We start from the raw sequence: 27,973 nt of genomic DNA, 5'->3' as shown, positions 1-27,973 counted from the left end.
ATGACATCAAATGAGAAAGTTTTCAACTACAAAGTTGTAGATCTTGTCAAGGGCTACAGTTTTCATATAAAGTTTGTCCCCATCCAACTTCGTATGAAAAGTTATGAATTTTTTAAATAATCTATCATCCACTATCACAGCCGGCTCTAGCCACGAGTGATAGTGTCTAGAGTCGGCAGTGATAATGGATTTTCACTGCCAATTCTTTTTGAATGGTCTTTTATTGTCAGCTCGTAAGAAACCAACAGTGATGGCTCGGTATATAAGCCTATTTCGATAGTAGTGATTGGCGCAGGAGATTGTGGTCCCGAGTTGTAGTTGGAACTTTTACCATGCTAGTCGGAGAGCCGTCAAGCACCTCTTTGTCCTTGTATAAAAGGGATACTGAAGCATCTTCTGCGATGCTTACTTCCTCCATCTTCATCTTCCTCGAGCTATCTTCTCCTTCGCCTCTTGCTTTGTGCCTACAACTGCAACCAAAACCCTAACCTTGCATCCCTCACCTTCCGAACAACATGGGCCGCAAGAAACTAGACTAGACAGAGAGTTCCAGCGCCCCTGCCACCAAGTTAGCAATTCCGCCAAGGGTGGCGTTAAACGTCTCAAAATAGGTCTTGGCATGGCTGGAGCACAGCGAGATCATCTTTTCACACGCCTTGATCGTCTGCATGCCAGTAGAGGGTCAACAGATCCCTAGCCCAGACACAACCTAGGCTGTTGTGCTCGTTGATTTCTTTCATCGTGGCTTCCATTTCCCCCCTTCTAGCTTCTTTCTCTACATGCTTAACTTTTATGGCATCGAACCCATCCACCTCAATCCCAACTCCGTCATCATGCTCAGCATCTTCACACACTTGTGTGAGCCCTGCATGGGCGTGTGCCCATCCATCAAACTTTTCTGGTACCTCTACGTCTTAAATAAGTTATTGGATAAGGTCACCAACAACGCTGAATTCTGCCTCCATGATGGAAAGTTGGTGGAGTACATCAATTTCTCTACAGTGAGCTCCTGGTCATGGTCACACAAGAAATGGTTCTACTATCAGCCTCCTCCACCCGAAGTCACATATCAAGGACTTGCACCGCTTGCAAGGTAGGTGTGGATGGAAGCTCCAAAGACTGCCACCACCTTTCGGACCCTCATCACTGAGATCAGGGATCTGAAAGAGCGAGGGCTGATGGCAGGGGACGTCATTGGAGATTTCATCAAGGGCCACCTATGTCTTCTGTAATTGAGGATTTTCGGCGCTTGAGAGTTCACAACCGGAGAGGACCTAGCACGAGAAAGTGAAACAGGTACCCTCCAATCCCGAGTAGTTATCAGGGGTACAAAGGGTATATTTCTCATGAGTTGTTCTTATATGCAAATCTCTTCATGGAGTAAGTGGAGCAGAGGACAAAGTTCCTCTTCGTCGAGACCGATTTAAGGAACAAACTAATCTTATCTATATGATGAGCCCAGGAATCAATCCCAACATATAATAACTTCATTGGTGATAATCATTACAATATCCATACCTTAATCAAATAAAGAGTCTTATAAAAGTGACCTTCAAGGGTTGAAGAACCAAATAACTCTAAATGAACTATGAACACTATAATCCTTTACGACTCTTCCACATGCATGATTGACGTAGAAAGCATCTTAGAATGATCCATCCTCAGCAAACTCCTCAATACCTTCTCCATCTGAGTATTTGGTGATAGCAAGAGTGAGAGCACTTGTCGTACTCAACGAGCTGTGAAGAAAATAATATGCATACGAAGCCTTTAACAAGGATATGGCAATATGGCTCTTTCACATAAATCCAAAATTACTTTAAAAGCATTTGAAAACCAATATTATTTAAGTAAATACTAGTAATTGACCAACCACATTAAGATTCTAATTATCTTGACTTAACTAACTTTCCAACACCTCAATCAAGGTTCCCACCACCGAGATTGAACACACCTTAATCATAGTTCCTACCGTTATGATCAAAAACACCTCAACTATAATTCCCACCATCACAATTGACTAAGCTAACCACCATCAAGTTCTAATTATAGTAGGTTTTCCATGTCACTCATAATTTTGAGCACGGCCTATTAACTAGTTTTACAATCTACAGAGGTCACACACTTTACCCACGAGACGTTTCATCCAATTTCGCCAAGCATCCATTAGTCGATGGGGAACTCTTACATACATCCGAGGTGTGCGCTAGGAATCTACTAAAAAGCCTTTACAATGCCCCTCTTATCACGTACATCCCCGCTAAGGTTTCACCACCGCGTGAATACACCTTAACAACAGAAGCACCTTCTTGCGCCAACGAAACATACTAGAATTACACTCGTTCCACACCCAAATGATCTACACCATGCTGAGAGTATGCAAATTAACTGGCTAGGCCCATCCTGTACTAGGTTGGAGCAAGTGCTCTTTGTTGAGTTCTTTGGCTCAGTCGAAGTAATGTGGTCTTTGATAAATCAAAAGTTCATTCTTCATCATAATCTATAGGGGCACACATTGGATTAGATTCTAGGTGTTGCTTCAGAATGAGAGGGAAAAAATGGGATGAGTTTGCCGAGTCCTAGATATGATAATAATGGAAATCTTCTCCAAACATGCATGAAGGTTTAGTAATAGGATATGTGCATGATGCTACCACAATTTGATTTTGATGGAGAACCTTGCTATTTGTTACATATTTTTTGTAGCCAGTGGCTATAACTTTGTAATAATTATTGGCTGCGTACATGCGTACATCCATGTAAAACATGGAAGCTAGAATATGTTGAATCTTATTTCATTGTCTAAAAATAAAATGAAAACACTTTTTTCCCTATTCCCTGAGCATCCGAAGCACCTGCTAACCAGGTGGTCCTTGCCGTACTTATCGTAGAGCATGCTCCCCTCGGCGGTGATGTTGTACTCGATGTCCCGCAGCTACATCTCCCTCACTGGCCCGCCATAGAATACCATGGATGGGTGCTCCATGTACCCCCATGGCACCAGCTGCAGCATTATTGTGTTGGTGCAGAGGAACAAGAAGTTGGTCAACCCGACCCCTTGTGTGCCCATGAGCACGTTGCACGAGTCCACGACCTGGGAGAACTCCTCCGCGCTGAGGTCCCTATGCGGCTCAACGGGAATGACCACTAATCTGGCATCCAGGACCGCCGCCATGATCTCCGGGAAGTTGACGAACTTCCTTGTTCGCCTGCGGTTGATAAGCATAAGCTGTGGCTTCCGTTGCTCCATGGCGCCGATGGCGACGTTGTTTGCCTCCTTGTACAGGATATCGACCCTAGCGGATGGTAGCGAGTAGATGTTACGCATGTAGTGCCGGAAGTCAAGCATGTTGTAGTTCCTTGGCGCTTGGGCGGGGTCGATGCCAAGGTCACGGTGGCTGCTCAGGCCGACGACAAAAGTGCGGGTAGCACCGACGCCATCGTCCTGATTGAAGTCAACGATGTCGTAGCGGGATAGGTTCTTGAGGATGAGCCTGTACTTGTGCACCACGGCTGGATGTTGGAGAGGACACTACTACATAAACTCCTATATATACTGGCCCATCACTATCGGTTCCTAATGGGCCCATGAGTGCCCATGAGCGGACCGGCCCATTAGGAACCGGCAGTGATGGGGAATCGTTGCCGGTTCACAAGCCACGCGGGAAAATACAGTCATCATAGCTTATGAACCGGCAGTGATACCCTGCTCCATCTTCATTGCCGGTTTAATCCACCGACCGGTAGTGATAGCAGGGCATCACTACCGGCTTGTTATATCAGCCGGTAGTGATGTCTCGAGTATATAAAAGTCACCCTCTCCTTCCCCAAGCCCGAGCACACAACATAGAGGAGCTCTGTTTGCTCGGTGATGGCCATTTTTGGTCACCAAGTTCTTAGTGGCTTTAAAATTTTGAGGAATCCTCATGCACTAGGTGTTCCAAGGTATGTAACTTCATCTTCAATCCATTTCTAGTTGAATGTTATTTGCTAAATTGCTCTAGATTTTGAAATGATGGAGATGCACCTATGGCCATGATGTTTTAAGACAATGTAGATGAAATTATATCTCATTTATTATACGGAAGCATCAATTAGTAGCTTATGGTGAAAAGTGTCTTTATTATTGATTTACATCAGCTATAGGTTTGAGCATATTTATTTTTTATTTTTAATGAATTAGAAAAATTACCCATAAAATTAAGATATATAGCAAGCTTCAATTATATTTTTTATATTTTAATTAATTTAGCAAGCTCTAATATAGAAACTTTAGGTATGAGCATATTTATTTTTGATTTATAATAAATCAGAAAAATTAGCCATCATATTTATGTATGTTTCAAGCTCCAATTATGTTTTTATATTTTAATTAATTAGTATGCTCCTATATGAAAACTTTAGGTATGAATGTATTTATTTTGATTTTTAATGAATTAGAAAATTTCTCCATGATATTTAGGTATGTAGCAAGATCCAATTATATTTTTTATATTTTATTTAATTAGCAAGTTCCAATATATAAACTTTATGTATGAACGTATTTTTTTTATTTTTACTTAATTAGTCATACAAAAGGGTTGAATAATAAAGAAAATTTCTACGGACGGCACCAACAAATACTCATCGGAAGCGTATATGAAAGTACACAAACGGCGGCTCCTCCAACTCAGGCCAATTACCGGTAGGAGATAACGAGGTAATTTATTTGTTGGTGATCGCAAAATCTTCTAGATGTTATGAATTTGGATTTACAATAATGATATAATTGTAGATGGGCATAAGATGGATGTACGATGCGAGCCGTGTGAGCACAAAGTACAAGAACGGTGTGGATTGTTTCCTGATACAAGCCGTGGCGCACAAGTCAAATACATAGTCTCAATACATGTGTTGTCCATGCGTCGATTGCGAAAACAAGAAGCAGTTTTCCACCACCCAGCAGATACATTCCCACTTGATGCCAAGGAGCTTTATGCCTAGCTATACTCATTGGACCGAGCACGGTGAAGCTGAGATTGTACAGGAAGGGCAATACATTGGCAGAGAAGATGAAGACTTGTGCACCGATATTCCGGCTGACAAATACACCGATATGCCGCCTGCCGGAGATACGTTGGTCGATGATGATCTAGAGGAGATGTTGGCCGACGCCAACCCCGATGATCTGGACCAGATGTTGTGCGATGGGGAGGGGAACTTCACCAATAAAAGAGAGTTTCAAAAGTTCTAGCATATGGTAGAGGACTCTAAAACATCATTGTTCCCGAGCTACGAGAAGGAGCACACAAAGTTGCGTACCGTGCTTTCACTGCTACAATTGAAGGCAAGCAATGGATGATCTCATGCAAGCTTCACAGAGTTGTTACTGTTCTTGCAGAAATTGCTTCCAAAGGGAAATGTGCTACCAAAAAACACGTACCAAGCCAAGCAGATTGTGTGCCTATTGGGGTTGGAAGTGCAAAAAATACATGCATGTCCAAACATTGCATGTTGTATCACAAAGAGCATGCTTACTTGGAAGCGTGTCTCGTATGTGGTGCATCACGGTACAAATGTGACTGTGATGATATCGATGGTGAAGGAAAGAATAAAAGGCCTCCCGTCGAGGTGATGTAGTATTTTCCTAAGTCCCCCGTTTGGAGCGTTTGTTCGTGAACAAAAGGCATGCCGAACTGATGCGATGGCACGCCGAGGAGTGCAAGGATGATGGAATACTGAGACACCCCGTTGATTCTACGTAGCAGAGAAACATCGACAGGAAATACGAGGAGCCATTTGAAGAAGATGTGAGGAATATAAGATTTGGATTGAGTACAGATGGGATGAATCCATTCAGTAATATAAGCAGTAGTGATAGCACTTGGCCTGTGACTCTATGTATCTACAACCTTCCTCCTTGGTTGTGTACGAAGAGGAAGTAAATTATGATGCCGGTGGTGATACCAGGTCCGAAGCAACCTTGCAACGATATCGATGTATACTGAAGCCATTAATAGACGATCTTGTAATATTGTGGAACGATGGTGTGCAGGTATGGGATGCATACAAACGAGAGAACTTCACCCTACGCGCAATGCTGTTCGTAACAATCTAGGATTCATCAGCCCTTAGCAACTTATCGTGCCAGACTATCAAAGGCTATTGTGCATGCGTGCATTGTTTGGATGAAACAGAGAGCTTGTGGCTGAAGAATAGCCGAAAAATGGTGTACCTAGGTCATCGTAAATTTCTTCGCGAGAATCATATATACCGTAGCAACATGAGAGCTTTTAATGGGAAAGTTGAGACTCGATCACCTCCTAAGCATCGCACTGGGAGACAAGTATCACGAGGTGAATGATAACATGTAAAATGATATGAAAAAACAACGGTGAAAAATACATCTCAAGATGACATAGTGTCTTCGGCACATTGGCCTACAAATCATCTAGTACCTTGGGATCAATAACCTTCTAAGAAATTTTCTTGAAAAAGTAACAAAGCTTGATGATTGTGTCTCGGAGATATGTCGATTGGATATTTTAGATTGCAACAGGAAGCATTTGTATCAACACATGACAATCATGGGACTTCATGCTAACTAATATCAAATATTCCATCGACACAAGTTTTGAGATGTTGGTGGAGTATCGGACCAACTTTCTCACCATACAAGCACCGGCATAGTTTGGTTCTCTCATCCTGTTTCAGATTATATTAGGCTAGAGGAAGACTCATTCTGCCTTTTTCAGAGGGCTCAGATGCCAACTCGGGTCTGATCTTCATACAACCAAGTCAAGCCTTGCATTGAGGCTGTTTTTCATCTTGCTTGGAATATTAAGTAAACGACCAATCAAGCTTTTGCACACATTATTCTCTACATGCATGATGTCGATGCAGTGGCAAATTTTAAGGTGCTGCTAATACGGTAGCTCCTCACCACATCGACTAGGAAGGGGATGGCTTTGCCTAATCCAGGTTCTAAATCCTAATTTCTGCACTAATTAGCATTGTGTTCATGTGACTAGTGAAGATCATGCAACTTAGATGAGTTTTAAGTCTAACATTTGGTAATCAGAGCCTAAGTATTCATCTATTTACATGAATCATGCACAATTAGCCTGGATTTGCCCTCAATTTCCCCTTTTGGTAACCCCAACTTTGATCATACTGTTTTAGTCAATTCATGTCAATTCTCTATTAATTGCCATTAATTTGCTACATTTTCCACATAATCTAGTGTAACAATTTATTAGAATGGTATTAGAAAGGAACTAAAACCTTAGAATTCATCCGCGCCTATTTCTTCCCCAAAATCTCAAAACCCCAGTTTCGACCGGCACACCATTTACTTTTCCTTAGTTGCATAGTTGCATTTGCATGGCATATTTATTTTCTTATTTTAATTTCTTTATTTTCACCATTGATGCATATAAATTAGATTTTATTTTGAATATTCCTTGTACTATCTATGCCAGTCTTGTTGCATTATATCATTTTGCATTTAAAACATAGGATGACCGATCCAATGAAGGAAGGAGCCAACATAAAGAAGAAAACCAAGTGGAGTGTGAAGAGTTAAATGTATTCTTGTTATGAGGTTATTCCTAGCTTCCCGGAAAAGGAACAAAAAAAACTTGGCAGGAACGGTAAGCAATCATATGATACATGAGTAATTAGCTGACCTGCGGGTATCATTATGTTTAAGATCGTGTCAGCGCATCGCTATTTCCTACGGTTGTGAGCATGACAGTGAGGGAAGACATTGATACGCAGTCGAGGTCTAAAACAAAGCATTCTGTATTGCGTAAGGAATAGGAAGCAAAGGGCATGGAGGTTCAGCAATCAGACCTTATGCATGCACATTAAAGCTACAGATTGAACATTGGTAAGTACGTAGAAGCAGATGAGAGTTTGTTCAACTTTATTCTTCATCTATTTGAGATTTTCTTCTTGCACGGGCTTTATGCATTCCGTATTTTAGCAGGCATACACTAATAGCATGTAACCAATACTAATGACCATATACATGTCCAAAAGAAATACACGTCAATGCATACATAGCCAGTTTTCAATCCAAGATATCCAACCTTTCCCGAGGGTTACCATACTAAGCGGTCGACACTGCAGGAGATTTGCTATAAATCTTTTTTTATTAGGAATTCCTTGTTGGTCGTTCTTAGTCAGTATTTTTTTTTTTGTGATTTGTTTTCACCATTGGGAAATATCAAAAGTACACTAGAAAGCTATTGAGACCGGTCCAAGAAAACGATCAATCTCATCTATATGCTGAGCCCAGAAATCGGTCCCAACACATAGTAACTTCCACTACATAAGAAGCGAACATAGGAGGCACCGCATTAGTGATAGCTAACCAGAACACGTCACTAATGCACTATTAGTGATGGGTCCAGTGACAACCCATCACTAATGTATGGTCTAAGCTAGGATCTGGTGAAGACCCGTCACTAATGAGAGGTCTTTAGTGACAACGAGGGAATGACCCATCACTAAAGATAGTAGTAATGGGTCACCTCAAAGCCCATCACTAATGACATTATTAGTGACAGGTACACATCACTAATTGTAGCCTCCGACAGTTTACTGCCGGGTCCACTCATTTGTGATGGGTTGTGCTGAGACCAATCACTAAGGGCTCACTCATTAGTGACGGTATCACCCGTCACTAATGAGTGATGTTTACTGTTACTTTCTGCGCTAAGTAGTTCGACTAGACAGTGTCTGTCCACTGGCTACTTGGCATAGGGAGGAAATTTTTTGGTGATTTTACTGAGGACAACCCAAATCTTGGTGATTTGATGTTGGGATTGTCCCTTGTCCTTTTAAGATTTGCCTCTCCCTACCCCCTTCCTCCTCCTATTGTTCAAATGTGGTGAATTCTAGGGTTGGAGCTGGAATCAACAATTTTGCTCCTTCTCCCAAATCTTGATATATATGCATTGTCCCCCTTGGCCTTTGAAGATTTGCATCCCCCTTTCCTCCTCTTACTCTATTTGCTAGATTCTAGGGTTTGAGTTGGAGATCATAATTTCTCATTCTCCCAAATCTTGATATGTATATGGCACAATTATGTTAATTATATTTGTAAATGTGAATTTAGTTTGCGTAACCTACGTCTCCCATTCGTGAGTATTTGATTATAAATATAACTTAGCAATTCATCATATTTTTAAGAAGATGTTCTAAAATTGTCCATGAACTTTGGACAGTTCAAGAATATATGGCCCAAGTAGTAGTTTTTTATGCTCTTGTTTAGTTCTAGAGAGAATTTTAGTGGCATCTCCCTGTTGTTTCTCTAGATATACACCCTCTTGCCTCATTGTCGAGATGTGTATTTAGAAAATAGTGGGGAGATGTTGCCAAATTTTCTCTAGAACCATACAAGAGCATAGAAATATACTCAGGCCACATATCCTCGAATAGGATTAGAACCTATCTTTTCCTATTTAGAAATTAGCTAGAATCCTTCACCTTAGATAAGAAATTGGCTTGGATGTACTCTTCATTTAATTAAATTTAGTTAGAATTTTTATACTTATTCAATTGTATGTACTCTGCCATTTCTATTAACAATGATTTTTGTTCAATTTGTAGATTGTGGACCAAAGTTGGATGTACCTTGATTGATTTACTTGTAATGAGTACAAGAGCGTGGTGAAGTCTTTCATGAGTGCTGTGGTGGTGGATATGGAAGGTAGAGGTAAAACAGCATTGTGGTGTCCATGCTATGATTGCAAGAGTGAGAAGAAGTTCTCAAAACCTAATATTGTGTACGATCACTTGTTAAGGCGTGGATTTGAAGAGACATATCACATTTAGAACAAACACGGTGCGAAAGGCCTTAACGTAGGCGAAATGGATCATGTTCTCTCGAACTGCAGTTTGGATCAAGGACTCCTGCCAGCCGGTGATATGGATGATTATCTCATAGACGTAGATATATTAGGATTCAATATATCTACGAAGATGTCTTTATTATTGAGCATATCGATTTTTGATTTTTAATAATGAATTAGCAATAGCACAAGCTAGCACTATTGCTATGTATTACTATTTTTTATTTTTAATGCATTACCTATAGTTATGAGCATATTTATTTTTATTTTTTAATGAATTACCTATAGTTATGAACATATTTATTTTATTTATTTATTTATTAGAAAATTGAACCTGAAAATTTAGGTATATACAAAACATAATTTTGGTATATAGCAAGTTCAAATTTAAATAAATACGTACTAGGATTTTAGGTCAACATAATGTTAATAAGTATAGATAGTACAAATTAAATCGAAATCACTTGAGTAGCGCAACGTTTTGTTCGGTCTTACTTGTGCAGGTCGTGGTTCGAGTCTCTTCGCGCGTGCGCAAAACTTTGAAATTTTTTTTGCATCCTAAACCACCACCAGGAAAAGATATTTCACTGCCGGTGGACTTATTGGGCCGACAGTGAAGGTACCCTTTCACTGCCGGTGCTCAAATTGAGCCAGCGGTGAAAGCCATCCCCTATATTGCTCGACGCCCATCCTCTGACACTTAGAAAAAATTTCCCTGCATATGCCCTCCACGACACCGCCGTCCCCGCCGCCTCCTCGACACCACCGGCTCCTCCCCGACACCGCTATCTCCACCGCATCCTCCCCGATGCCGCTGTCCCCGTCGCATCCTCCCCGACTTCACCGTCCCAAGAGCCCTGTCGTCCCCATCCCAAAGGCCACCGTCCCTGTCCCGGAGGCCGTCGTCCCAGTCCCTGGAGCCTCGCCGTCCCTGGCCCGAAGCTGAGGCCGCTGTCTCCATCCCTTATACTACCGTTCCCCGTGCCCCTGTCCCCTACACCGTCGTCTTCATCCCCTACACCGCCGTCCTGTTCATGTCATCGTTGTCCGCACCCGCTTGCCTCGCCGACCGATAGAGCAAAGGTAAATCCCCCGCCCTCCTTGGTATTGGGTGCCTCGCCGACCGCTGTTAGTTTAGAACTTGGTATTGGGTGAACTATGAGCTATGCTAAAACACCATTGTGATTAATGAAGTAGAACTAGATGATAATGTATCATAGTTGCATTGGTAATAGACTGAATTGGTAACAGAGGTCCCTTTTCACAGTTTATCCTGGTAGTGGTGTAAAGTTTGTTCTGCTAGAGTGCAAAAACTAGCAGGCAGTTTGCTTGATGCAGTTAGTTCTTCACTGATGCAATTTATTTTCATCCATTGTGATTATTTTCATAGCACATGTATGTTAATTGCGACTGATATTTGCTTGATGCATGATATTATCGGCCAGTTTGATATGTGGTTATTGAGAACCAATAGGAAGAAATGAAGTATGATTGATGTATCAGATTGTCATCCAATTCAAACAACATCCAAATACAAATGAAACTTGTAATCCAAAATTCACAAGGGAGTTCACTACTTGATCATTGCCTAAGAGAAAATAATCACATTGCCAAGCATTGCATATTACTCATGTACGCATTGCACAAGGCTGGAGTCATGCATGTAGGAAAAAAGAAGAAGTACAGAGGGTGGCATGGTGATAGGAAAATATATATAGTGGCGATGATGATATGGCTTGAGGATGCTTCAACATGGCATGTTTAGAGAGGAAGCATTCTTCTCAAATCAGCATTTATGTACCAAGTCAGCCCAGGCTAAAAGAAAACTCTAGAGGTCAACCTCAGATAGGGCGTCCAGCTCGTCTTGAGAGAGCTGCTCTCTAAATTAGTAGGACTGGTAGATAAATGATGACTTGAGAAGAATGCTTTCTCTCCGAACAGGTAATCAGTACTGAAGTCCTAATAAGGCCATTTGCTAGAACCACTGTGCTGTAATATAACATGAACACAACCTTTTCTTCGCAGTAACATTTTTTGGTGTTAGTGTGGTTTGTAGTATATCATTTTTGCATATTCTCTGAAATTTAGGACTGCTATGACATGGTATGTTGTTTATCGTGGTCGGCAAAGTGGAGTGTTCTCCAGTTGGGAGGAATGTCACACACAAGTTAATGAATTCAAAGGAGCATGTTACAAAGGATACAAGTCCAAATATGAAGCTGTTGCAGCATACAACAATCAAGTCATCCAAGCTGAGCTATAATTGGCTAACTTTGAAAATAAGAAATGTGATTTCACGTGTAAACATGTCATAATCCTAGTTCTAGTTGTAATCATCATTATTTTGCTATGTAAGATGATGTGACTTGCAAGATCAATGTGTCAACTGTCAGTACCTTTATGCCTATTTTGCTTTATAAGATGCGACTTTTTTTTGTTAAATGTGATCGTAACCTGTCGATTCCTTCATGGTTATCTCACTCTTTCAACAACCTCCCTCCCTCCCTCGTCGGCTTTATCTCTATCTTCCTCTTTCCTCTGTTCTTTATATATAGAATACTCAACCGCTCGTCGTCATCGTATGCAGAACTCCCAAGAAGTGATGGCATCACCAACCACCAATCCAGGCTAGGTGTTAGAAGGAGATGCAGTACCGCTGTCAAACATTGAAGAAGGTAGTCCGAGCCACTACCTCAACCTGGACCAAACAAACGCCTAGGGAGGCGATGAGGTAATTCATAAGTAGATGAATGCATCTGTTGTATATATTATCGTATAGGTTCCCGATAGTTTTTTCGCTTATGCGCAGATGCTTGATGCTCTGGAGGGTCATGACAATGAGTAATCCCAAGAGTGGCATCGTGTCTGAGGTCCCTCCAAGATGCCTACGAGACGATTTGTGATCACGGAGGTCTCACCAGTATGGGAGCCAACTGCACTAGAGAGAGTTCTGGGGCCATACAAGTCAGTTTGTGGTACTGCTGTTAAGGATCACATGCCCATCAGCTACAGATTGTGGACTGGTGATGAGGTGATCCACACGTGGTTTCTAATTCGATCAAGAACGACATCTTGTGGCCCAAGATATTAGAGAAGTTTGACTTCCTTGAAGAGACAGATATGGAAGTAGTTAAGCGTAAGATGCACAGAGGTTGAGTGAGGTGAACAAAGCAAACTCAAAGAAGAACCTGTACCCCCACAGAGTCGGCAGTCGTTGGTACGTGAGAAAAGAAAGGTAGTGACAACAACAGCTAGAAGAACTATGTGAGAGAGGTGTCACACTTGAGACGGAGGGCTGGAGCGAACGATCGACACACTTCCTTCTTGGGAGAGGTGCTTCTTACTCGTTTGATGGAAGCTTATCCTTTATGACCTCCAAAGACCTGGAAGCGACAAAAGATCTTGCAAAAAAGCTTGCGGAAGCCCACGAGTAGTCTTCACAAGGCTCTTTTAAGCCAGACAGGGATAGAGACGAGCTCACCTTAGCCCTAGGAAACAAGGACCACGGTGGTCGCACACGAGGTATTGGGGTGATGGGTTGGAAATATGGATTCCAAGGCGACGTTGATAGTTACAAGAGTCAAAAGAGATCCCAAGCAGCGCGAGATGCAGAATGAGAGGCAGAATAAGCTAAGATGATGGAAATACTTGAACAAGCACTAAAAAAGGAGAGGAAACATACAAAAGAAAAAATAGCACAAGCAGTGTCCGAAGCCCTCATATGTCAATGGGGTGCCATTGTGAGCGAACAGGAACGACCGAAAGCGTCTCCTGATGGTGTGCGCTCCAGCCCCGGTGGTCGTTGGAGTAGCTGTGCGTCTACAGGAGTTCCAGGAGCTGACTCCATCACTTATCCTGTGGACCTCGTCACAGCATCGACACAGTCTGAAATACATATTGGTGCTAGGAACATTACCATCAAGGTGGCTTCCGGCGTGGCTTATCCCCGTGGCTCCCATGAATAATTGCACGAAAGTCCGATACCGGAGGGCTACACTGTCGTTGAAGTAGATGAGATAGTTGACTAGTACCGCTATGTTGAGGTGGACTACCCCGCAGAGGAGGGGCGAACACTATAGGAGAGAACGAGCACACATTCATCGCGTGGGAGAAGGCCTACATAGTGTTTTCACCAGGGACAGCTCCCGAGAACCTCTACTCTCCAGTACACCTCGGGCCGTCGTCACCTCTTAGATCTCCCTCTCCTCACCCATCTCCTAGAAGAAGTCCAACTTCTCAGCCATCGCCTCAAAGAAGTCCACCGCTCAAGAAGCCAACACCATCAAGAACCCAGCCATCAGCTCGGAAAACATGACCAGGTTCCGCAGCATTCAGCAAACGACGTCATATAAAAAGTCGATGGCATCTAAGAAGTTGATGGAACCCAAGAATGTCTATCCACTCACTGCTGAGGAAACCAAAAAGATTGCTGATGCCAGTGTCACGTCTCATTTCCATCCTCCACCACCTCCGCTGAAGCTTGTTGTGCCTGAAGATGCCGTGAAATTTTTTCACGAAAATGGCCAAAGTTAAACAGGTTAAACAAAAGGGGCAGCTTCAAGAAAGCCGCCGACTGACTATGAACGCATCAGCAAAAAGCAGGCCAAGAGCAAGTCAGACCCAATCATTAAGGATGCTCTCCAAGCATCGCGGACTTCCTAGCTGAACCAAGAATAATAGTAGAGGAACTAGCACTGCTTACTATGGGAGCGGATATCCAAAGGATGGATGTTACATGGCCGTTTGAGTTGACCAAATCTTTGGTCAAATCAGATATAGAAAGAAACCTTACAACTCAAATGCGCCGATTACATTAGTGGTACTTGGAGCATTCCAGACAAGGTTTTCATGCATTCCCCGTAAGAAATACAGATAATTATTTCCTCAACGGGGATGTCTCCTTCTAGGTGTATTTCAAGGACTTGTATGAATTGTATAAGGCAGATGCCCTCGATGTGGCTATAGTAAGAGTGTGGACTCTGTATGTGATTTATGCATATAATTCACGTTATATGATCTTGTACCTTAAAATTGCATAGCTAACTTCTCTCTTTTGTAGAATAGAGATCCAAGCATGCGAACAAGACTTAGATAAGCAGGTAGGATTTATCGATCCTGGGCTTGTGAAACAGAAACTTATAAGGGAGAATCCAGACTTCACTGAGGATTACTTATTAAAGTGTCTGCTTCACCACCAATACAAGAAATTCATACTCTTACCCTACAATTATGAGTACGTGTTTACGCGCCAAGGCATCCTCATTTTATGGGTAACTCGATCCTAGTACTACTTTGCTATGGTGACATATTTTACAGTTTTCATTGGATCCTCCTTATCATCCACCCAAACTTGAGTAAGATCATTGTCTTGGACTCACAAAAGAAAGATCAGATCACTTACCAACACCTCATCGACATGCTAAACAGGTTAACTCAATCATTTAATCTTCTCGACAATTGCATCTAAGCTTAATTGATATTCATATTTACGTACAGGGCGTACACAAGATACCGAAAAAGAGTATCATCTACTTTCCATTCAGGAAGCAATATGATGTAAAAACTGACTTTTCGGTACGCAGGGAATATTCATGTCTTGCATTTCCTACTAAATAAAAATGTTTAATTCATTCCACTGACAATCCTTTCCTCTTGAAATGTATGAGGTAGGCAGCCGACAATAATCTCTGCGCGTTTTATGTTGTTACTCACATGCACACATTCAGCTTGGACGGAGACGCTGTTAGGTTCAATGGTCTTGAGGTATGAAATAACATATCGATACCTTCTTTTCAATTTCTATACATGTTCAAGGACTAATTCTTTTGATTCTTCAAACGCAGCGCTTGAAACTATGTACAAATACGTTACAACATGCAGAAATACATGCCCTTCAAGAACAGATCGTGGGGTTCTTCTTAGAACATACTATCAACCCAAACGGCGAGTTTCATGAACCGATCGTGCTGTCCACGCGTCACAGATCTTCCGATGACATCATTCCTTCTAGTAGAGAGTATACGATAAAGAGGAAGGTTACCAAGGGGCTTGACAATGTATTATATTTCACCAAATGACACGATATTAATGTATGTCATCAATTACTATTTATTAATGAATGATATAAATTACTATGTATGATGCAAAGTTGGTATCGACAGGATGGCCTTCCAATGATGGTGCGAAGGAGGAGCAAGAAGCAGCAGCCAGGAAGCATGCTAAGGAGGAGAATGAGAGGCTAGCCCGTCAGCTGTGCGCTGTAGAGGAGCAAGAAGTTGCGTCCCGTAAACGTGCCTAGGAGGAGGACGAAAGGAAGGCCCGTTAGTGTGCTACAAAGGAGGCCGAAGGCTCAAACCGTAGAGGTGTTTAGGTGTCAAACTTCGATGTCTTTAACACGTCGGCGAGCCTAGAGCTTAGGCGACACTGTACTCGATTAGGCATGACCAGGTCCAACGCTCCACTACCATCGGCCCCCCGTGTCCCCAAATATACACATGCCAACAGTCGACAGTGCGGAGACGCGGTCCTCATCGTGGGAGAGGTAGAGGTAGAGGTAGAAGGATACTGGACTAGCTGAACTCGACCGACTTTTCAGGGGTGACGTATGAGAACTATTATGTATATATGTGTGTTTGTCGATGCTTATGACTTGAAATATATGTTCATTACTATGTATTAATGAGGATGCTTTTATTATTAATTTACATTAAATATATGTATTATTGTATACATGCATTGAGAGAGACGAAGAGATCAAGGAGTGAGAGGGAGTACAGAGAGGCCAGAGAGAGGGAGGAGGGGAGGGAGGAGAGGCAAACCACTGCCGACGGAAGGATCCAAGTTTATCACTGCAGGTTGAAGGATTTAGCTGATAGTGATGCTTTGGATATCACTGTTGGCTGAATCGAGCCGACAGTGATGCCTTGGGTATCAGTGCTGGCTGAATTCTTAAGCCGGCAGTGATAAGGCTCTTCACTGCCGGTCCACTGAGCTGGCAGTGATAGTCCACGACTATCGTGTTTACTACCTATTATTGACTTTAAAACCGATAGTGAAGATGATTTTAGAGCCGACAGTAAAAGAAGTTTCTACAATAGTGCGAGGAACTGGATCTCACCATCGAAGGCTCCCGTGGTGACAAAGGGGATGAGCACGTCGCTGAAGTCGTGCCACGGGTTGGACGTGAGCCCGTTCATCGCGAACACGACGGCCGGGACGGCGTGCCGAGAGATGCACTCCGGCGCCGCTTGGGAGGCGTTCAACGACTTGACCGTTACCTTGTTCAAGTACTCCAGGTACTTGCGGGACTGGTCCCGTATGTTCCATTCCTGGCTGTCCTCGCCGAGGTCGCCGGCCGGCGGGACGTAGATGACGGTGCGGTTCATTCCGATGGTACGCGCGTCGCTGGAGATCTCGCAAATGTCGTATCTGGGGTTGGAGAGATCGCAGATTGGCTTGCGTGGCGCATCTGCGGCAAAGGTTTACTGATTCAGATGATGAATAAGCATGCGCAGAAAATAGTTCTTGGTGGAAGCACCACGAACCTGGTTCCATGTTGGAATCATTCTTGCTGGTGCCTTGATCGATTTCTTGCCGGATAAGCTCTTCCTCCACCGTGTCGCTATCATCGTTCACTGGTTGACTTGGCTGCTCTGCATTTTCCCCTTGCACGCCATCTGTTTGACAGTTGGTCAATAAGTCAACAAGTTTAACATGGATATAGCTAGATGATATACAATTATGCATACTACTCAACCGAATGTTGGATCAGTTCGGAACAGAAAGAGTCTCGAAACAAAACCGGTAGAGAAAGGTCGATTTACCGAATTTGGCTTCGGTGCGGTTATTCTTGTCGGTTCTATGTCCATCATATTGGACACGTTCTTCCATCTTCTTAGTTGCATCGCTCTTCGGCCTGTCATCTTGCTCCATATCATTCCCATTCCCTACCACATGTACAACACCTATCAACAATTTGGTAAAGCTAGCTCTTGCAAATAGTGTAACCGATCATCAGTGGAAACCTAGATCGCTTGATCGCCATTATAATCTCCTAGAGTGGGGTTGACTTATAGTGAAATGTCTGAAAATTTGTTTTCTTTCAGTCACCTTTTTCTTCGCCTTGGGATGTTGATCAAATAGCTTTTTATTTTTGCCATAGTGATTTTGCTGCTATCGGGTGGCAAGTCCTACAGAAAAAAATTCGTCTGAAGCATAAATACTCATCAACTCTGTACAACGTGTGTGGTGTTTTTTCTTTAACGTTTTGAAGTCAGTACGGTGTCACTTTGGCACTTCAAATTTGTTGCCACATAAACCTGTGAAACTGAATGTTTTGAAAGCGCTTTGTACAACATTACTCTCACATTCCATACATATAAATCACAAATTCAAACAATGTTTTATGGAAAAATTAATATATTTACGGTGCATTTAGTTGCTCCCATGTTTGAGCCTAGCCCGTATACGTGAGCTAGGCTTACCTCAGTCATGCTGAGTGTATGTAGTAGCAATTTGTTTGTTAGTTATATAGATTTAGTCTGGCTGAAAAAAGATAGTGTTTAGTTGCTGGTACGAAACATATTATATGAGATAAAAATATACAAACAAAGTGTTATTATGATATTTATTTTATATTATTGTATTATTATAGTTCTTAATTTATCTTATTAAGTCTTAATATTCATTGAAATATAATAATATTACTTATTATACACTTATCACATACTAATAATATCATTAACTGAGAACCAGACTATATCCCGCGAGCTTGGCTCTACATAAATGCCTAAATTTCATGTATCTACGTACAGAACCAGTCTGAGTGCATACATTTGTATCTCGAGAGCCAGGCTCAGCATGCATGCAAGAAACTAAACATCTGCTACCTACATCCTATTAGCTAGACTGAGTCATATACAGACAACTAAATACATCATTATCTATGTTTTGGGGCTTCATTTTCTCCTAACTGAGGAACTACGACAAAGGATATGCGGATAGCCTTTACGCTCTATTTCTAGACCCCGCTTGAATGAATTATGTTGACCCTATTGTAATTTTATTATGTTAGATTGTGATCCGAATTTTTGTTGGGTCATATAAAGGACGTCTTTGGCTCATGTTCCGTAACAGTCCGTATTAGACTCGAGTCGTATGTGTCCACCTCTATAAATATATCTTATAAGCTGTTAGGAGAGTTGAGACATTCATTGTAATCCCCTATATTGTACACATTCCTGATATAGTGAAGATCACCGATTGGCGCCTGTGATTTTTTCCCTTAAAGGTTTTCCACGTAAAATATTGTATCTCATATTCGATCTTATTTTATTTGTTTTTTTACAACTAGTACCAGAGTCGGATTAGATTTATATGAGATTACGAGAAAAAAATAGATTTGTTCGTCTATCTCTAGAGAGACGATTCCTGGGAAGTCTCCGACGATCGACAGGCGATTGAGATATTCCTTGACGATTCTTCGCGATTGCAGCTGGTGGACGACCATTAAGCTAATCTTAAAAAAAGGCTGCCTACCCACGTGAAATGATGATCCAAGTCTCGAGTGACTTCCAGCTGCCTACCCGTCACATGAATGGAAAAAAAATCAAATTTTGCTACGTGCACCCGAGGAAAGGTACCAAGAGATTGGTTTCTGTTTTTATTGCTGCATGTACACGAGATTTCTGCAGTTTATTCCTTCGTGCATATAGGGTTGTACCAGAGGGTTGCAGCCTATTTTGTTGCTGATTATTCTTCGTCATGACTTCTTTGAAGTATAATATTCTACTCCTAGACCGAGATAAAGGTTTTCTCTATGACAAATCAAGATGCGAGCTATTCTTGCACATACTAATTTGGATGATGCGCTAGATAATTTTGGAAACAAAGATCAAAAGTCTTGATCTGATGAAGAAAAGAGAAAGGATCGTAAGGCTTTGTCACAAATTCATCTTTATTTATCAAATAATATTTTGCAGGAGGTTTTGCAGGAGAAACTCGCTGCTACTCTATGCTTAAAGCTGGAATTAATCTGCATGTCAAAGGATTTGACCAGCAAAATGCATCTGAAGATGAAGTTGTTCACGCACAAATTACAAGAGGGTTGTTCTGTGTTGATTCATCTTTCGGTCTTTAAAGAGATCATTGTTGACCTACAATCTATAGAGGTAAAGTATGATGATGAGGATTTGAGTCTTATTCTTTTGTGCTCATTACCCAGTTCTTTTGTAAATTTTAGAGATCCCATATTATACAGTCATGATACACTTATTTCAAAAGAAGTCTATGAGGCTTTGCATGCCAAGAAAAAGATGAACAGATGGTGTCTACTGATGGCTTGACTTCCAATGGAGAAGGTTTGATTGTGTGTGGCAGGACAAAGGAAAAGAATTCACATAATAGCTAAAGAGGTAGAAGTTCGAACGGTTATAGGGGTCGTTCGAAGTCTAGAGGTAAGAAAAAATTCTGCAGGTATTGCAAGAGAGATAATGATGATATATCTGAATGTTACAAGTTGAAGAATAAAGAAAAGAGGAAAGGTAAATTTAATGAAGAAGGTAAAGCTTCTGCTTCTACTTTGATAATAGTTCTGATGGAGAGACTCTCGTTATTTTTGTTGGATGTGCTAGTAGTGGTGATGAATGGATTATTGACTCTGTTGCATCTTTCCATATATGCATACATAGAGATTGGTTCGCCACTTATAATTCTATTCAAGATGTTGGTTCTGTTAGGATGGGTGATGACAACCCACGTCCAATTGTTGGAATTAGATCAATTATGATAAAGATGTATGATGACATTATTAGAATCTTGATAGATGTGAGACACGTTCCAAGTATGAAAAGGAATCTTATATATTTGAGTATTCTTGATAATAAAGGGTATGATTGATCAGGTGGAGATGGTATTTTGAAGGTGAAAAAAGTTCCCTTATTGTAATGAAAGGTGATTTAAAGTCTGCCAATTTATATTATATCCGAGGCACTACAATCACAGGTGATGCCACTGTAAGTTTACATTCATTATCAGATTCTGATGTTACTAATCTATAGCATATGCGTCTTGGGCATATGAGTGAACTTGGTTTGGCATAATTGAGCAAGAGATGTCTTCTTGATAGATAAAGCATCGGCAAGCTGAAATTTTGTGAGCATTGTATTTTTGGCAAGCATAAGAGGATGAAATTCAACACTTCGGTTCATACAACAGAAGGTATTCTTGATTATGTGCATTTTAATTTATGGGGACTATCTCGTAGTCCTTTGCTAGTTGGTTCTCGTTATATGTTAACTATTATTGATGATTACTCTAGGAGAGTTTGGCCTTATTTCTTGAAGCATAAATTAGAAGTATTTAAAGCATTTAAAGAATGGAAGGTTATGGTTGAAACACAAACTGAAAAAAAAAGGTAAAGAAACTTCGCACTAATACTAGGATGAAATTTTGTTCTGATGAATTTAATTCATATTGTAAGTCTGAAGGCATTGTTAGGTACTACACTGTTCCTAGTACTCCACAACAAAATAGTGTAGCTGAGCGTATGAACAGAACTATCATCTCGAGGGCCCTTTGCATGTTTTCTAACGCAGGTATGCATAGGTATTTTTGGGCTGAAGCTGTTTTCACTGCTTGCTATCTTAATAATTGATCACCAAACATTGTTATTGATAAGAAAACTTCAATTGAGATATGATCTGGTTCTCCAACTGATTATTCAAAATTGAGTGTTTTCGGTTGTCCTACTTATGCTCACATTGATAATGGTAAATTGGAGCCTAGAGCTATTAAGTGCATCTTTTTTGTTATAAATCTGGTGTTAAAGGTTATAAATTGTGGAATCCTACAACATAAAATGTGGTGATTAGTATGAATGTTGTCTTTAATGAATCTGCTATGTTGCCTAATGCTCATGTTCAGAGTCAGCAAAGTTCTAGCGTGCAGGTGAAGTATTTTATTAATGCAGAAAGTACACAAGATGCTGCTGTTCAAGATGCACCTATTGCTGAAAAATTATTTATTGATCATGATTCGTCTAGCGTTCTACCATCTTCTCCCATTGTGCAGTCTACACAATATTCTATTGCAGTTAACAGGCCTAAAAGATAAATTAATTCACTCAAGAGGTTAATTGAGGAGTGTAATATTGTTGTCTATGCTTTGAGTTGTGTAGAAGAAGTTGAAGGTAATGCAAAACCTTCTAATTATAATGAGGCTATTACTTCTTCTAATTGCAATAATTGGATGGCTGCAATATAAGATGAAATAGAGTCACTTAAAAAGAATGGTACTTGGGATTTAGTCAAATTACCAAAAGAGAAGAAGCATGTTCGTTGCAAGTGGATTTTCAAAAGAAAGAAGGGTATTTCTTCTAATGAAACGACAAGGTATAAAGCAAGGTTGGTTACTAAAAGGTTATAGCCAGATTCCAGGTATTAATTATAATGATGTCTTCTCCCCTGTTGTGAAGTATAGTTCTATTCGCACTTTACTCAGTACTGTTGCTATGCGTGATTATGAACTTGAGCAATTAGATGTTAAAACTGCATTTTTAATGGGGAGTTTAATGAAGATATTTACATAGATCAACTCGAAGGTTTTGTTGTTCCTGAAAAAGAAGACATTGTCTGTAAATTAAAGAAATCTCTTCAAGGTTTGAATCAATCCCCTAGATAGTGGTACAAGAGGTTTGACTCCTTTATACTCTCTAATGGTTTTAAGCGTTCTGATTATGATAGTTGTGTCTATTTGAAGATTGTTAATGGTTTAGCTATTTATTTACTTCTCTATGTCGATAATATGTTGATTACTGCAAAGAATAAATCAGAAATAGCCAAATTAAAATCACAATTAAGTAGTGAATTTGAGATGAAGGATTTAGATGCAGCAAAAAAAATTATTGGCATGAAGATCATAAAAGATAGGAAAGTTGGCAAGTTATATCTTAGTCAACAAGGTTATAGTGAGAAGATCCTTTGTCGTTTTAATATGCATGATGCAAAACCAGTGAGTACTCCGTTAGCTACACATTTCAAATTATCTTCAGCGTTATGTCCTGAGTCAGATTATGATATTGAGTACATGTCTAGAGTTCCATATTCAAATGCAATTGGTTCACTTATGTATGCTATGGTCTGCTCTCTTCCTGATTTATCTCATGCACTAAGTGTTATTAGTAGATTCATGGCTAATCCTGGCAAAGAGCATTGGAAAGCTATTTAGTGGATTTTTAGATATCTGCATGGTACTTTTAATGCTTGTTTGCAGTTTGAGAAATCTGGAGATGGATTTATTGGTTATGTTGACTCAGATTATGCTGGTGATTTGAATAAGAGGAGATCTCTCACAAGTTATATTTTCACCATTGTTAGTTGTGCTGTTAGTTAGAAAGCATATTTGTAGGTTACTGTTGCTTTATCAACTACTAAAGCTGAATATATAGATATTTTTGAAGCATGCAAAGAAGCTGTTTGGCTGAGAGGTTTGTACACTGAGCTTTGTGGGCATAATTCTTGTATTAATATTTTCTGTGATATTAAGAGTGCTATTTGCCTTACAAAGGATCAGATGTTTTATAAAAAAACAAAGCACATTGATGTGCAGTATCATTATATTCGAAATGTAATTGCTCAATATGATATTAAAATATGCAAGATAAGCACTCATGATAATCCTGCTGATATGATGACAAAGCCAGTTTTCGCTACTAAACTTGAGCATAATGGTGTTACAGTTTGAGTCCTAGAGATTTTTGGCGTCGGTGATATTTATTATTGAAGGGAGCTCATTGATGATTTTTTATTTGCTACAAGATGGAATTCGTCTCAAAGTGGAGTTTGTTGAATTATGATCCGAATTCTTGTTAGGCCATATAAGGGACCGCCTTCAGCCCATGTTCCGGAACAGTCCGTATTAAACTCGAGTCGTATGTGTCCACTCCTATAAATATATCTTGCAAGCTGTCAGGAGAGTTGAGACACTCATTATAATCCTCTATATTGTACACATCCCTGATATAGTGAAGATCACCGATTGATGCCAATGATTTTTTCTTGTAAAAATTTTTCACGTAAAAAACTATGTCTCATGTTCGATCCTATTATGCTTGTTTTCTTACATATTATGTACCAATGTTCTCACGCTCCAAGAAATTGCAAATTTGTGTTTAGTGGAAGGAGGAAGATTTTTAGGGTGCGGACAATTGACCCCTCAGATTGAGAAATCATGTATGCCAATTCCCCACCTTCGTATTCGCGTGTCCATTAGCATCCTATAATTCAAGGGAAGTGAGTGTTAACGACATCCAAATTTGTGGTTATACTAAATATATATATACGCAATCAAATCTGCCACCTCACCCAATTGGATCGATAAGCATCAAACTTCAATACAAAGGCCAAACCATCAATCTCTTTTCTTAGTTTCATTTGGACGTTTCTCCCTTTGGCGTCTGGCTAAACGCCAATGTGTTGCATGTCACCTTGTTTGTTGTGATGAAGATATATCTCTATCACTCACATCTAAGGTTTGTAAAACCGTTTGGCATTTAAAAACCGGGACTCAGCGATTTTCTAAAATTCGAAAAAATTAGAAAATTCAGTCCAAATTTGGTGAAACTTTAAAAAATTCACTTGATCAAATTTGTAAATCAGAAACAAAAAGTGACCGAATCGAGTCAGCAAATCCAGTCGAATTCCACCAAAACCCGAGTGAATTCTCCAATTTACCGAGCAAATTTTTTGAATTTTCTGAATTTTTAATAAATTCATCGAAAACCGATCGAATTTTCCAATTTGCCAAGCACGTTTCTCGAATCTCAGTGAAGTTTAACTAAAACCCCATAAATAGCTCAACCTTATAAAATCAATAACTAATTTATCTAAACTTCAAATAAAGTGAAAACAAATTTTTTTGGCTTCCTTGTAACATGATCTACATGATAAAAGTATTTATACTCATAAAAAAGTTGAATATTTTCTATGAGAAAATGTATTTGCTTAACCTAGTTAAATGCATAGTTAATACTTTGCTAATCCAAAAATAATGAAACCAATTTTGTTAGTCTTCTTACATGATCTTATATATTTTAAAAATACATGAACTCACAAAATAGTTATTTTAACATGTAAAATTAGTGAAAATATGTTGTAACTAAATTAATTCATAACGAACCCATCAGACCTTCAAAATTAGTGAAACCATATTTATTAGTTCACTTATACTATGATTTATATAGAAAAATAATGGTAGCAATTAAAATTTAATTACAGTGTTGTTTCTTGACATGTTAACTTTATGCTTGTGAACTTTGTAAAATCTTGAAAAACTTAATAAAACTCTAAATGAAGCGATGCCAATTTTAAACATCCTCTTAAGATATGACCTATATAAAAAATATGTATTTTTATGTCAAGCTTTACTTTAACATGATGGACCAAATCATCATGTTCATATGACTCATTTTAATATTTCTCTTTTTTTTTTAAACTTTCTCTTAATGAAATATGATGCGAATAATATTACTTCTGAGATATTTTTCAAAGGTCTTAGAATTGTCTCTAGTATTTTTAGAATTTTTGTGATTTATTTATTTATTTTTTAAAAAAATGAATTTAAATTCGAAAAACCAGTTGATTTTGAAATACGGTGTGAACCGAATTAGCCAATATTCGTTAATACTAAGCGATTTTTAATGACTTGTTAAACCCTGCTCACATCAATCATATGTAACAAATCAATTTCGAGTATCTTTCGGCTTTGCTGGTATATATAGCACGGAAAGTTAGTGTGGGCACGGGAGGACTACTAGGCAAAATTGTCCTGTACTGCTTGTGCAAGAAAACAGTGGATGAGAACTACTTAATACTGTTAGGACATTAAGTGGCATGATCACGACTGCACACGCTAAATCTCCAAGCTGTGCCGTGGGCCAAGGAGTTCGGTTCTCGCATTGTCAGTTCCCAAGCCAGTGTGTACTTCAATCATACTTGTATAGCATAGCATAGATAAACGATACAAATTAAATTCGATTGGGCGTTTCATTAAGAATGTAGCAATCGCACTTAATCAAACAGGTTGCTGCAAGGTATATACCACGAGTCGAATTGTTAGGCGTCGACACCGGTGCCGTCCTCCTGGCGTTTCGATTTGTATGCACGGCCGGCGTATACTGTAGAACACCTGCACGCATCGACCGTGGCTTCAGAAACAAGAAAATTTTAAGGTCTAGTATGATGCCGACGGAATGGAAAAGAGAAATGGCTAGTCAAACACGCAGCTTGTCATTCCACATGCATATCTTGCGATGCAACAACTATGTAATCTTTCTTTATTACCTGAAAGTACTTCTAAACTTCTTTTAATTTAGAGAGAGAATTTCAAAGGAATATAGAACCAATACGTCACCGAGTATACCATTGGGGTTAAAGAAGAAGAAAGGATGCGCTGACGAAACAAAAGAAACAAAGTTCAAGATTAAACAAGGAAGAAAGTAGTGGAGTTATTAGCAATACGGTGCGCTTATGTGATTTGGCAACGAATAACCGAAATAATCGGCAAGCTAGGATTGCACCCAGCAAATAAATGCTAGCTAAACATGAACAATAACAAAAGAAGAACAGATATACGAGAGTACACGACTAACTAATGGTACCAGTACTGGACCCGAACTGGGAAGACATGGCGGTGTAGAGCAGCAGGACGGAAGAAGCCTAACAGGAACCTGACCACGGATTGGTGGTGCTGCGCCACCGTCCTCGCCGTGCTCTTAGCCACAACTGCCGCCGGCGACGTTGACGACGAGGAGTCGGTGCCCATCCCCTGGCCCTAGCTCTGGCTGATCACCTCACGCCCCCACTTCTCTTCTTTCGCCTACCTTCTCCTCTACATGTAACTAAGAGTTGCCTTATGCAATGGGTATGTCTCTATAGCATTCGTTAGTTTTCAGCCCAAGGTTTCGGATACACACATATTTTTTTATACACTCCTAACGGGATACCTTTCGCTACTTGTTCTCAATCATTATAGAGAATGCTAACTCGCTAATTCATATGCCCATCTGTTTCTGATGGTTTGAATGTTCCACATGCGGTTGGCCGCATGATTATGTACTATGTGGAGTGCATTGCTAGCTCTCCTGTTCTTCACGTCTCCACGCGGTGAATCTTACCACAGCTACGGCTTAATTCCTTCCTTACTTTCCTTGTATTCATGCATGTAATTTTGCCCTCATTCATCTCCCAAATCCCAATGCATGGTACGCATACAAAAAAATGACGTCGGCTAGGAATAATTTCTTCTCGATAGCAACAATTTCTCGTAGTGAATAGTCAATCTCCTGAACATGGAATGTGTTTAAGATTTCGGATCACATAGTGCACGCTGCCCGTGGTTTACTGTAGTATGTAATTATCTAATGTTTGGTGCTCAATTAGGCATGCATGATGTTTACTGGAACGAAAGCGAATGGAAATGGGAGCATAGAATTGAAATAAGGAGGGCTTACCCTTGATGGATACGCATATTGCTTTCCGGAATTACAGACTGATGATGGCTCATTGCGTGTAGTCTCAGTGAGATATCAATGTAGATGGCTCATTGCGTGTAGTCTCAGTGAGATATCAATGTAGATTGAAAATATAGAAGGCTCGAGGGCTTGGGACTCCTGTAGGCTTGGAGCTTGTTTGTTGGACTTGTCCTCTGCAAGGTCCCCAACTCCGTATATATACGAGGGCTATCGTGTGGCTCGTGGACTCTTTTCCGAGTAGGATTCTGTTATCTTATATTTGTAAGATACCATAGTACCTATGAGCATTTTCCATACGCCCAGGGATTTCTTTCCAAAGCACGAACGTTTGTGCTGAGAATACACGAAACTCTAGGGAATTTGGATATATATAAGATACTGATATGTGGTAGCAGTACGTGAAAAAAAGGTCTTCGATGACGGGTGATAACTAGCATTAGTGACGAATCTCGCACCCATCACCCCAAACGCGTCACTAATAAGTCGTCATTAGTGATGGATTATAACCCGTCACTTATGAGGTCATAGGTAGCGGGTCATAACTATGACCTATCACTTATGAGATCATAGGTGACGGGTCATAACAGTGACCCATCACTAATAACTG

At 40.3% G+C, this 27,973-nt stretch overlaps 1 pseudogene; it reads right to left on the bottom strand.

Moving 5' to 3' along the window:
• Positions 1-535: 535 nt before the first annotated feature.
• Positions 536-26,899, bottom strand: LOC133930137 (alpha-1,3-arabinosyltransferase XAT2-like; annotated as a pseudogene).
• Between the last annotated feature and the right edge of the window lie 1,074 nt (positions 26,900-27,973).

This window comes from Phragmites australis, chromosome 10 (genome assembly GCF_958298935.1).
Source record: "Phragmites australis chromosome 10, lpPhrAust1.1, whole genome shotgun sequence".
In the NCBI taxonomy this organism is placed as follows: domain Eukaryota; kingdom Viridiplantae; phylum Streptophyta; class Magnoliopsida; order Poales; family Poaceae; genus Phragmites; species Phragmites australis.
Note: the sequence above shows the minus strand (reverse complement) of the source record. Positions and strands in the feature narration are given on the sequence as shown.